General features: G+C 42.8%; 7 non-coding genes across 7 annotated transcripts; all 7 read right to left on the reverse strand.

The window, feature by feature from the left end:
- Window positions 1–791: 791 nt before the first annotated feature.
- LOC147734229 (signal recognition particle RNA) lies at window positions 792–1,091 on the reverse strand. Its single transcript, XR_015308281.1, has one exon.
- A 1,602-nt stretch (window positions 1,092–2,693) lies between these two features.
- LOC147734230 (signal recognition particle RNA) lies at window positions 2,694–2,993 on the reverse strand. Its single transcript, XR_015307721.1, has one exon.
- Window positions 2,994–4,591: 1,598 nt separating this feature from the next.
- On the reverse strand, window positions 4,592–4,891 carry LOC147734231 (signal recognition particle RNA). The gene has a single exon (XR_015308019.1).
- Window positions 4,892–6,489: 1,598 nt separating this feature from the next.
- Window positions 6,490–6,789, reverse strand: LOC147734232 (signal recognition particle RNA). Its single transcript, XR_015308020.1, has one exon.
- A 1,598-nt stretch (window positions 6,790–8,387) lies between these two features.
- Window positions 8,388–8,687, reverse strand: LOC147734233 (signal recognition particle RNA). Its single transcript, XR_015308082.1, has one exon.
- A 1,598-nt stretch (window positions 8,688–10,285) lies between these two features.
- Window positions 10,286–10,585, reverse strand: LOC147734234 (signal recognition particle RNA). The gene has a single exon (XR_015307972.1).
- Window positions 10,586–12,183: 1,598 nt separating this feature from the next.
- On the reverse strand, window positions 12,184–12,483 carry LOC147734235 (signal recognition particle RNA). The gene has a single exon (XR_015307739.1).
- Between the last annotated feature and the right edge of the window lie 893 nt (window positions 12,484–13,376).

Genomic DNA, 13,376 nt, shown 5'->3' on the forward strand with positions numbered 1-13,376 from the left:
TGTTCTATACCAATGAGCTATTTTTGTCCTCCCTGCCCCTTCCAGCGAATGGGTCCCCCTGACTAACAAAAGTGATTCAAACAGATTTGTATACCTTTTCATAGGAGACTTCATGACGTATTTTATACTGTGCCAATGCAAGGTAGATTGAGTAATGATCTGGACAGCCCCATACTGGAGAACTGCAGCGCCTGTCAACCTGATCCCTTCTGCTGGTATTGTTAAACAACATCAAGATTTAAAAGTATTAAACCGCAAGAGTTGGCTGGAGTATGGCCGAAGGCTCCAATGTTTGGGAGTTGCACAGTTCTCAGTCTTTTCATGTTTCTCTCAAAGAGCGAAGGGCCCTCTTATTTCTCCTTCTCATTCATATATGGAATTGAATGAGGGCTAATCAAAAAATGAATTAGAGCTGGACGTAGGAATGCAGCAGAAGACCCAGCAAACGCATTTCAAAGTTACTCTTCTAAGGATACCTTTGTACTTGACAGATCAATTTAATCCTACAGGTGCTCTAAAATGAAGAATGCATTTCAGTCATCCTTGCAGAAAATCACACAGCCATCTATTCTAGGCTGCACAGAGTTTTCCGTCCTCTCCACCTGCTAGCTTGTTGTTGCAATATGTCGCAATTCTGGAGAATTGTCTGCTATGCTAGAATGCCCGGCCCAGTTCAAATGTTCATTGTACTTCCTGCAAAAATATCAAAAGAAAAACAAAGATTTGGTTTTGGAAAAATAATTCATTACCATCTTGTGAAAATCAAAACGTTCACATTTGAGTCAAAAAAAGAGAGGCTAGGTCTCACTATTTTGCTCAAGCTGTGTTACACCTACTGCTCTCAGGTGCTGTCCTGCTACCGATGGGCATGGAAGCTTTGGCCTGCTCTGTTTCCAGCCTGGGTCGGTGCACCTCTCTTTACACAACCTGAAATTCTAGAGCTCCCTCTAGAACACCATATTGATACCCAATGTAGCATGGACACCTGATCAACACAGCTGAGTGCAGCCCAGAACCCCTGAGCTCATGCAATCCACAAGCCTCAGCCTCCCAAGTAGCTAGGACAACAGGCACACGCCACCATGCCTGGCAAACACAGCACAGGTCCTAATGATGAAATGCATTGCTTAAGTAAGGATAATGATAAAGTACGGTGTAATGAATTGATGGTATGCCAACCGTATTTCAAGAAAATCTATTTCACTATCCTTCAAAGAAAGGAAAATAATGTCTTATCAAGAAGCAGTGTGAATATGGGAAGGGCCTTTAAAAAAGATGTGGAGTTTCCTAAAGGAAAAGAAGAGGGTTGAACTGATTTAAGGGAGAGAGGAAGTAGGGTCAGAAAGTTTGTGAAGGGGATGTGAATACAATATAGATACTAGTATTTAGTGAGTGAGAGATAAGTAGAGGGAGAGAGGAGAAAGAAAGTGAGGGAGAAGAGCCAACTTAGGGCTGAGTTTCTCATTATCTGCCAGTGACTCCCTGTAGAACCTTACAGGCACAATTCAGGCTCTCCTGTAGCCATCCATCCCTTCTTGTTATGCCGAGCCAGCCAATGTCGAGAAAAGCAGCAAGGGTCACAATGATGGAAGACATCTGCCACATTGGAAGTTATAAAGTGGTATGGAGTGGGAGGGCTAGAAGAGTTATTATAAAGAATGAATATGCGTCATTCTGTTCTCTAGCCTCAACAGCTTCAATAGAGTAACTCTTGCTGGCCAAGAAGACCAATGTCAGTTCAGCTTGAGCAGGTAAAAGCTTGCCTGATTCTGCAAAAGGATGAGATTACGCTTTTGGGTTAGAAGTGGTTGCGGGCTACTGCATACTAAGAAACCGTTTATTGAGGTCCGGTTGGATTACTCGATCTTCTCCCACCTCAAAATCAGCTGTTAATTCAGTGTTCTATACCAATGAGCTATTTTTGTCCTCCCTGCCCCTTCCAGCGAATAAGTCCCCCTGACTAACAAAAGTGATTCAAACAGATTTGTATACCTTTTCATAGGAGACTTCATGACGTATTTTATACTGTGCCAATGCAAGGTAGATTGAGTAATGATCTGGACAGCCCCATACTGGAGAACTGCAGCGCCTGTCAACCTGATCCCTTCTGCTGGTATTGTTAAACAACATCAAGATTTAAAAGTATTAAACCGCAAGAGTTGGCTGGAGTAAGGCCGAAGGCTCCAATGTTTGGGAGTTGCACAATTCTCAGTCTTTTCATGTTTCTCTCAAAGAGTGAAGGGCCCTCTTATTTCTCCTTCTCATTCATATATGGAATTGAATGAGGGCTAATCAAAAAATGAATTAGAGCTGGACGTAGGAATGCAGCAGAAGACCCAGCAAATGCATTTCAAAGTTGCTCTTCTAAGGATACTTTTGTACTTGACAGATCAATTTAATCCTACAGGTGCTCTAAAATGAAGAATGCATTTCAGTCATTCTTGCAGAAAATCACACAGCCATCTATCTATTCTAGGCTGCACAGAGTTTTCCGTCCTCTCCACCTGCTAGCTTGTTGTTGCAATATGTTGCAATTCTGGAGAATTGTCTGCTATGCTAGAATGCCCGGCCCTATTCAAATGTTCATTGTACTTCCTGCAAAAATATCAAAAGAAAAACAAAGATTTGGTTTTGGAAAAATAATTAATTACCATCTTGTAAAAATCAAAACGTTCACATTTGAGTCAAAAAAAGAGAGGCTAGGTCTCACTATTTTGCTCAAGCTGTATTACACCTACTGCTCTGAGGTGCTGTCCTGCTACCGATGGGCATCGAAGCTTTGGCCTGCTCTGTTTTCAGCCTGGGTCGGTCCACCTCTCATTACACAACCTGAAATTCTAGAGCTCCCTCTAGAACACCATATTGATACCCAACGTAGCATGGACACCTGATCAACACAGCTGAGTGCAGCCCAGAACCCCTGATCTCAAGCAATCCACAAGCCTCAGCCTCCCAAGTAGCTAGGACAACAGGCACACGCCACCATGCCCGGCAAACACAGCACATGTCCTAATGATGAAATGCATTGATTAAGTAAGGATAATGATAAAGTACGGTGTAATGAATTGATGGTATGCCAACCGTATTTCAAGAAAATCTATTTCACTATCCTTCAAAGAAAGGAAAATAATGTCTTATCAAGAAGCAGTGTGAATATGGGAAGGGCCTTTAAAAAAGATGTGGAGTTTCCTAAAGGAAAAGAAGAGGGTTGAACTGATTTAAGGGAGAGAGGAAGTAGGGTCAGAAAGTTTGTGAAGGGGATGTGAATACAATATAGATACTAGTATTTAGTGAGTGAGAGATAGGTAGAGGGAGAAAGGAGAAAGAAAGTGAGGGAGAAGAGCCAACTTAGGGCTGAGTTTCTCATTATCTGCCAGTGACTCCCTGTAGAACCTTACAGGCACAATTCAGGCTCTCCTGTAGCCATCCATCCCTTCTTGTTATGCCGAGCCAGCCAATGTTGAGAAAAGCAGCAAGGGTCACAATGATGGAAGACATCTGCCACATTGGAAGTTATAAAGTGGTATGGAGTGGGAGGGCTAGAAGAGTTATTATAAAGAATGAATATGCGTCATTCTGTTCTCTAGCCTCAACAGCTTCAAGAGAGTAACTCTTGCTGGCCAAGAAGACCAATGTCAGTTCAGCTTGAGCAGGTGAAAGCTTGCCTGATTCTGCAAAAGGATGAGATTACGCTTTTGGGTTAGAAGTGGTTGCGGGCTACTGCATACTAAGAAACCGTTTATTGAGGTCCGGTTGGATTACTCGATCTTCTCCCACCTCAAAATCAGCTGCTAATTCAGTGTTCTATACCAATGAGCTATTTTTTTCCTCCCTGCCCCTTCCAGCGAATGGGTCCCCCTGACTAACAAAAGTGATTCAAACAGATTTGTATACCTTTTCATAGGAGACTTCATGACGTATTTTATACTGTGCCAATGCAAGGTAGATTGAGTAATGATCTGGACAGCCCCATACTGGAGAACTGCAGCGCCTGTCAACCTGATCCCTTCTGCTGGTATTGTTAAACAACATCACGATTTAAAAGTATTAAACCGCAAGAGTTGGCTGGAGTAAGGCCGAAGGCTCCAATGTTTGGGAGTTGCACAGTTCTCAGTCTTTTCATGTTTCTCTCAAAGAGCGAAGGGCCCTCTTATTTCTCCTTCTCATTCATCTATGGAATTGAATGAGGGCTAATCAAAAAATGAATTAGAGCTGGACGTAGGAATGCAGCAGAAGACCCAGCAAACGCATTTCAAAGTTGCTCTTCTAAGGATACCTTTGTACTTGACAGATCAATTTAATCCTACAGGTGCTCTAAAATGAAGAATGCATTTCAGTCATCCTTGCAGAAAATCACACAGCCATCTATTCTAGGCTGCACAGAGTTTTCCGTCCTCTCCACCTGCTAGCTTGTTGTTGCAATATGTCGCAATTCTGGAGAATTGTCTGCTATGCTAGAATGCCCGGCCCAGTTCAAATGTTCATTGTACTTCCTGCAAAAATATCAAAAGAAAAACAAAGATTTGGTTTTGGAAAAATAATTCATTACCATCTTGTAAAAATCAAAACGTTCACATTTGAGTCAAAAAAAGAGAGGCTAGGTCTCACTATTTTGCTGAAGCTGTGTTACACCTACTGCTCTCAGGTGCTGTCCTGCTACCGATGGGCATGGAAGCTTTGGCCTGCTCTGTTTCCAGCCTGGGTCGGTGCACCTCTCATTACACAACCTGAAATTCTAGAGCTCCCTCTAGAACACCATATTGATACCCAACGTAGCATGGACACCTGATCAACACAGCTGAGTGCAGCCCAGAACCCCTGAGCTCAAGCAATCCACAAGCCTCAGCCTCCCAAGTAGCTAGGACAACAGGCACACGCCACCATGCCCGGCAAACACAGCACATGTCCTAATGATGAAATGAATTGCTTAAGTAAGGATAATGATAAAGTACGGTGTAATGAATTGATGGTATGCCAACCGTATTTCAAGAAAATCTATTTCACTATCCTTCAAAGAAAGGAAGATAATGTCTTATCAAGAAGCAGTGTGAATATGGGAAGGGCCTTTAAAAAAGATGTGGAGTTTCCTAAAGGAAAAGAAGAGGGTTGAACTGATTTAAGGGAGAGAGGAAGTAGGGTCAGAAAGTTTGTGAAGTGGATGTGAATACAATATAGATACTAGTATTTAGTGAGTGAGAGATAGGTAGAGGGAGAGAGGAGAAAGAAAGTGAGGGAGAAGAGCCAACTTAGGGCTGAGTTTCTCATTATCTGCCAGTGACTCCCTGTAGAACCTTACAGGCACAATTCAGGCTCTTCTGTAGCCATCCATCCCTTCTTGTTATGCCGAGCCAGCCAATGTTGAGAAAAGCAGCAAGGGTCACAATGATGGAAGACATCTGCCACATTGGAAGTTATAAAGTGGTATGCAGTGGGAGGGCTAGAAGAGTTATTATAAAGAATGAATATGCGTCATTCTGTTCTCTAGCCTCAACAGCTTCAAGAGAGTAACTCTTGCTGGCCAAGAAGACCAATGTCAGTTCAGCTTGAGCAGGTGAAAGCTTGCCTGATTCTGCAAAAGGATGAGATTACGCTTTTGGGTTAGAAGTGGTTGCGGGCTACTGCATACTAAGAAACCGTTTATTGAGGTCCGGTTGGATTACTCGATCTTCTCCCACCTCAAAATCAGCTGCTAATTCAGTGTTCTATACCAATGAGCTATTTTTGTCCTCCCTGCCCCTTCCAGCGAATGGGTCCCCCTGACTAACAAAAGTGATTCAAACAGATTTGTATACCTTTTCATAGGAGACTTCATGACGTATTTTATACTGTGCCAATGCAAGGTAGATTGAGTAATGATCTGGACAGCCCCATACTGGAGAACTGCAGCGCCTGTCAACCTGATCCCTTCTGCTGGTATTGTTAAACAACATCAAGATTTAAAAGTATTAAACCGCAAGAGTTGGCTGGAGTAAGGCCGAAGGCTCCAATGTTTGGGAGTTGCACAGTTCTCAGTCTTTTCATGTTTCTCTCAAAGAGCGAAGGGCCCTCTTATTTCTCCTTCTCATTCATATATGGAATTGAATGAGGGCTAATCAAAAAATTAATTAGAGCTGGACGTAGGAATGCAGCAGAAGACCCAGCAAATGCATTTCAAAGTTGCTCTTCTAAGGATACTTTTGTACTTGACAGATCAATTTAATCCTACAGGTGCTCTAAAATGAAGAATGCATTTCAGTCATCCTTGCAGAAAATCACACAGCCATCTATTCTAGGCTGCACAGAGTTTTCCGTCCTCTCCACCTGCTAGCTTGTTGTTGCAATATGTCGCAATTCTGGAGAATTGTCTGCTATGCTAGAATGCCCGGCCCAGTTCAAATGTTCATTGTACTTCCTGCAAAAATATCAAAAGAAAAACAAAGATTTGGTTTTGGAAAAATAATTCATTACCATCTTGTAAAAATCAAAACGTTCACATTTGAGTCAAAAAAAGAGAGGCTAGGTCTCACTATTTTGCTGAAGCTGTGTTACACCTACTGCTCTCAGGTGCTGTCCTGCTACCGATGGGCATGGAAGCTTTGGCCTGCTCTGTTTCCAGCCTGGGTCGGTGCACCTCTCATTACACAACCTGAAATTCTAGAGCTCCCTCTAGAACACCATATTGATACCCAACGTAGCATGGACACCTGATCAACACAGCTGAGTGCAGCCCAGAACCCCTGAGCTCAAGCAATCCACAAGCCTCAGCCTCCCAAGTAGCTAGGACAACAGGCACACGCCACCATGCCCGGCAAACACAGCACATGTCCTAATGATGAAATGAATTGCTTAAGTAAGGATAATGATAAAGTACGGTGTAATGAATTGATGGTATGCCAACCGTATTTCAAGAAAATCTATTTCACTATCCTTCAAAGAAAGGAAAATAATGTCTTATCAAGAAGCAGTGTGAATATGGGAAGGGCCTTTAAAAAAGATGTGGAGTTTCCTAAAGGAAAAGAAGAGGGTTGAACTGATTTAAGGGAGAGAGGAAGTAGGGTCAGAAAGTTTGTGAAGTGGATGTGAATACAATATAGATACTAGTATTTAGTGAGTGAGAGATAGGTAGAGGGAGAGAGGAGAAAGAAAGTGAGGGAGAAGAGCCAACTTAGGGCTGAGTTTCTCATTATCTGCCAGTGACTCCCTGTAGAACCTTACAGGCACAATTCAGGCTCTTCTGTAGCCATCCATCCCTTCTTGTTATGCCGAGCCAGCCAATGTTGAGAAAAGCAGCAAGGGTCACAATGATGGAAGACATCTGCCACATTGGAAGTTATAAAGTGGTATGCAGTGGGAGGGCTAGAAGATTTATTATAAAGAATGAATATGCGTCATTCTGTTCTCTAGCCTCAACAGCTTCAAGAGAGTAACTCTTGCTGGCCAAGAAGACCAATGTCAGTTCAGCTTGAGCAGGTGAAAGCTTGCCTGATTCTGCAAAAGGATGAGATTACGCTTTTGGGTTAGAAGTGGTTGCGGGCTACTGCATACTAAGAAACCGTTTATTGAGGTCCGGTTGGATTACTCGATCTTCTCCCACCTCAAAATCAGCTGCTAATTCAGTGTTCTATACCAATGAGCTATTTTTGTCCTCCCTGCCCCTTCCAGCGAATGGGTCCCCCTGACTAACAAAAGTGATTCAAACAGATTTGTATACCTTTTCATAGGAGACTTCATGACGTATTTTATACTGTGCCAATGCAAGGTAGATTGAGTAATGATCTGGACAGCCCCATACTGGAGAACTGCAGCGCCTGTCAACCTGATCCCTTCTGCTGGTATTGTTAAACAAAATCAAGATTTAAAAGTATTAAACCGCAAGAGTTGGCTGGAGTAAGGCCGAAGGCTCCAATGTTTGGGAGTTGCACAGTTCTCAGTCTTTTCATGTTTCTCTCAAAGAGCGAAGGGCCCTCTTATTTCTCCTTCTCATTCATATATGGAATTGAATGAGGGCTAATCAAAAAATTAATTAGAGCTGGACGTAGGAATGCAGCAGAAGACCCAGCAAATGCATTTCAAAGTTGCTCTTCTGAGGATACTTTTGTACTTGACAGATCAATTTAATCCTACAGGTGCTCTAAAATGAAGAATGCATTTCAGTCATTCTTGCAGAAAATCACACAGCCATCTATTCTAGGCTGCACAGAGTTTTCCGTCCTCTCCACCTGCTAGCTTGTTGTTGCAATATGTTGCAATTCTGGAGAATTGTCTGCTATGCTAGAATGCCCAGCCCTATTCAAATGTTCATTGTACTTCCTGCAAAAATATCAAAAGAAAAACAAAGATTTGGTTTTGGAAAAATAATTCATTACCATCTTGTAAAAATCAAAACGTTCACATTTGAGTCAAAAAATTAGAGGCTAGGTCTCACTATTTTGCTCAAGCTGTGTTACACCTACTGCTCTCAGGTGCTGTCCTGCTACCGATGGGCATGGAAGCTTTGGCCTGCTCTGTTTCCAGCCTGGGTCGGTGCACCTCTCATTACACAACCTGAAATTCTAGAGCTCCCTCTAGAACACCATATTGATACCCAACGTAGCATGGACACCTGATCAACACAGCTGAGTGCAGCCCAGAACCCCTGAGCTCAAGCAATCCACAAGCCTCAGCCTCCCAAGTAGCTAGGACAACAGGCACACGCCACCATGCCCGGGAAACACAGCACATGTCCTAATGATGAAATGCATTGCTTAAGTAAGGATAATGATAAAGTACGGTGTAATGAATTGATGGTATGCCAACCGTATTTCAAGAAAATCTATTTCACTATCCTGCAAAGAAAGGAAAATAATGTCTTATCAAGAAGCAGTGTGAATATGGGAAGGGCCTTTAAAAAAGATGTGGAGTTTCCTAAAGGAAAAGAAGAGGGTTGAACTGATTTAAGGGAGAGAGGAAGTAGGGTCAGAAAGTTTGTGAAGTGGATGTGAATACAATATAGATACTAGTATTTAGTGAGTGAGAGATAGGTAGAGGGAGAGAGGAGAAAGAAAGTGAGGGAGAAGAGCCAACTTAGGGCTGAGTTTCTCATTATCTGCCAGTGACTCCCTGTAGAACCTTACAGGCACAATTCAGGCTCTCCTGTAGCCAACCATCCCTTCTTGTTATGCCGAGCCAGCCAATGTTGAGAAAAGCAGCAAGGGTCACAATGATGGAAGACATCTGCCACATTGGAAGTTATAAAGTGGTATGGAGTGGGAGGGCTAGAAGAGTTATTATAAAGAATGAATATGCGTCATTCTGTTCTCTAGCCTCAACAGCTTCAAGAGAGTAACACTTGCTGGCCAAGAAGACCAATGTCAGTTCAGCTTGAGCAGGTGAAAGCTTGCCTGATTCTGCAAAAGGATGAGATTACGCTTTTGGGTTAGAAGTGGTTGCGGGCTACTGCATACTAAGAAACCGTTTATTGAGGTCCGGTTGGATTACTCGATCTTCTCCCACCTCAAAATCAGCTGTTAATTCAGTGTTCTATACCAATGAGCTATTTTTGTCCTCCCTGCCCCTTCCAGCGAATGGGTCCCCCTGACTAACAAAAGTGATTCAAACAGATTTGTATACCTTTTCATAGGAGACTTCATGACGTATTTTATACTGTGCCAATGCAAGGTAGATTGAGTAATGATCTGGACAGCCCCATACTGGAGAACTGCAGCGCCTGTCAACCTGATCCCTTCTGCTGGTATTGTTAAACAACATCAAGATTTAAAAGTATTAAACCGCAAGAGTTGGCTGGAGTAAGGCCGAAGGCTCCAATGTTTGGGAGTTGCACAGTTCTCAGTCTTTTCATGTTTCTCTCAAAGAGCGAAGGGCCCTCCTATTTCTCCTTCTCATTCATATATGGAATTGAATGAGGGCTAATCAAAAAATGAATTAGAGCTGGACGTAGGAATGCAGCAGAAGACCCAGCAAATGCATTTCAAAGTTGCTCTTCTAAGGATACTTTTGTACTTGACAGATCAATTTAATCCTACAGGTGCTCTAAAATGAAGAATGCATTTCAGTCATTCTTGCAGAAAATCACACAGCCATCTATTCTAGGCTGCACAGAGTTTTCCGTCCTCTCCACCTGCTAGCTTGTTGTTGCAATATGTTGCAATTCTGGAGAATTGTCTGCTATGCTAGAATGCCCGGACCAGTTCAAATGTTCATTGTACTTCCTGCAAAAATATCAAAAGAAAAACAAAGATTTGGTTTTGGAAAAATAATTCATTACCATCTTGTAAAAATCAAAACGTTCACATTTGAGTCAAAAAATTAGAGGCTAGGTCTCACTATTTTGCTCAAGCTGTGTTACACCTACTGCTCTCAGGTGCTGTCCTGCTACCGATGGGCATGGAAGCTTTGGCCTGCTCTGTTTCCAGCCTGGGTCGGTGCACCTCTCATTACACAACCTGAAATTCTAGAGCTCCCTCTAGAACACCATATTGATACCCAACGTAGCATGGACACCTGATCAACACAGCTGAGTGCAGCCCAGAACCCCTAAGCTCAAGCAATCCACAAGCCTCAGCCTCCCAAGTAGCTAGGACAACAGGCACACACCACCATGCCCGGCAAACACAGCACATGTCCTAATGATGAAATGCATTGCTTAAGTAAGGATAATGATAAAGTACGGTGTAATGAATTGATGGTATGCCAACCGTATTTAAAGAAAATCTATTTCACTATCCTGCAAAGAAAGAAAAATAATGTCTTATCAAGAAGCAGTGTGAATATGGGAAGGGCCTTTAAAAAAGATGTGGAGTTTCCTAAAGGAAAAGAAGAGGGTTGAACTGATTTAAGGGAGAGAGGAAGTAGGGTCAGAAAGTTTGTGAAGGGGATGTGAATACAATATAGATACTAGTATTTAGAGAGTGAGAGATAGGTAGAGGGAGAGAGGAGAAAGAAAGTGAGGGAGAAGAGCCAACTTAGGGCTGAGTTTCTCATTATCTGCCAGTGACTCCCTGTAGAACCTTACAGGCACAATTCAGGCTCTCCTGTAGCCATTCATCCCTTCTTGTTATGCCGAGCCAGCCAATGTTGAGAAAAGCAGCAAGGGTCACAATGATGGAAGACATCTGCCACATTGGAAGTTATAAAGTGGTATGGAGTGGGAGGGCTAGAAGAGTTATTATAAAGAATGAATATGCGTCATTCTGTTCTCTAGCCTCAACAGCTTCAAGAGAGTAACTCTTGCTGGCCAAGAAGACCAATGTCAGTTCAGCTTGAGCAGGTGAAAGCTTGCCTGATTCTGCAAAAGGATGAGATTACGCTTTTGGGTTAGAAGTGGTTGCGGGCTACTGCATACTAAGAAACCGTTTATTGAGGTCCGGTTGGTTTATTCGATCTTCTCCCACCTCAAAATCAGCTGCTAATTCAGTGTTCTATACCAATGAGCTATTTTTGTCCTCCCTGCCCCTTCCAGCGAATGGGTCCCCCTGACTAACAAAAGTGATTCAAACAGATTTGTATACCTTTTCATAGGAGACTTCATGACGTATTTTATACTGTGCCAATGCAAGGTAGATTGAGTAATGATCTGGACAGCCCCATACTGGAGAACTGCAGCGCCTGTCAACCTGATCCCTTCTGCTGGTATTGTTAAACAACATCAAGATTTAAAAGTATTAAACCGCAAGAGTTGGCTGGAGTATGGCCGAAGGCTCCAATGTTTGGGAGTTGCACAGTTCTCAGTCTTTTCATGTTTCTCTCAAAGAGCGAAGGGCCCTCTTATTTCTCCTTCTCATTCATATATGGAATTGAATGAGGGCTAATCAAAAAATGAATTAGAGCTGGACGTAGGAATGCAGCAGAAGACCCAGCAAACGCATTTCAAAGTTACTCTTCTAAGGATACCTTTGTACTTGACAGATCAATTTAATCCTACAGGTGCTCTAAAATGAAGAATGCATTTCAGTCATCCTTGCAGAAAATCACACAGCCATCTATTCTAGGCTGCACAGAGTTTTCCGTCCTCTCCACCTGCTAGCTTGTTGTTGCAATATGTCGCAATTCTGGAGAATTGTCTGCTATGCTAGAATGCCCGGCCCAGTTCAAATGTTCATTGTACTTCCTGCAAAAATATCAAAAGAAAAACAAAGATTTGGTTTTGGAAAAATAATTCATTACCATCTTGTGAAAATCAAAACGTTCACATTTGAGTCAAAAAAAGAGAGGCTAGGTCTCACTATTTTGCTCAAGCTGTGTTACACCTACTGCTCTCAGGTGCTGTCCTGCTACCGATGGGCATGTAAGCTTTGGCCTGCTCTGTTTCCAGCCTGGGTCGGTGCACCTCTCTTTACACAACCTGAAATTCTAGAGCTCCCTCTAGAACACCATATTGATACCCAATGTAGCATGGACACCTGATCAACACAGCTGAGTGCAGCCCAGAACCCCTGAGCTCATGCAATCCACAAGCCTCAGCCTCCCAAGTAGCTAGGACAACAGGCACACGCCACCATGCCTGGCAAACACAGCACAGGTCCTAATGATGAAATGCATTGCTTAAGTAAGGATAATGATAAAGTACGGTGTAATGAATTGATGGTATGCCAACCGTATTTCAAGAAAATCTATTTCACTATCCTTCAAAGAAAGGAAAATAATGTCTTATCAAGAAGCAGTGTGAATATGGGAAGGGCCTTTAAAAAAGATGTGGAGTTTCCTAAAGGAAAAGAAGAGGGTTGAACTGATTTAAGGGAGAGAGGAAGTAGGGTCAGAAAGTTTGTGAAGGGGATGTGAATACAATATAGATACTAGTATTTAGTGAGTGAGAGATAAGTAGAGGGAGAGAGGAGAAAGAAAGTGAGGGAGAAGAGCCAACTTAGGGCTGAGTTTCTCATTATCTGCCAGTGACTCCCTGTAGAACCTTACAGGCACAATTCAGGCTCTCCTGTAGCCATCCATCCCTTCTTGTTATGCCGAGCCAGCCAATGTCGAGAAAAGCAGCAAGGGTCACAATGATGGAAGACATCTGCCACATTGGAAGTTATAAAGTGGTATGGAGTGGGAGGGCTAGAAGAGTTATTATAAAGAATGAATATGCGTCATTCTGTTCTCTAGCCTCAACAGCTTCAATAGAGTAACTCTTGCTGGCCAAGAAGACCAATGTCAGTTCAGCTTGAGCAGGTAAAAGCTTGCCTGATTCTGCAAAAGGATGAGATTACGCTTTTGGGTTAGAAGTGGTTGCGGGCTACTGCATACTAAGAAACCGTTTATTGAGGTCCGGTTGGATTACTCGATCTTCTCCCACCTCAAAATCAGCTGTTAATTCAGTGTTCTATACCAATGAGCTATTTTTGTCCTCCCTGCCCCTTCCAGCGAATAAGTCCCCCTGACTAACAAAAGTGATTCAAACAGAT

This window comes from Lissotriton vulgaris, chromosome 1_2, assembly GCF_964263255.1.
Source record: "Lissotriton vulgaris chromosome 1_2, aLisVul1.2, whole genome shotgun sequence".
NCBI lineage: Eukaryota > Metazoa > Chordata > Amphibia > Caudata > Salamandridae > Lissotriton > Lissotriton vulgaris.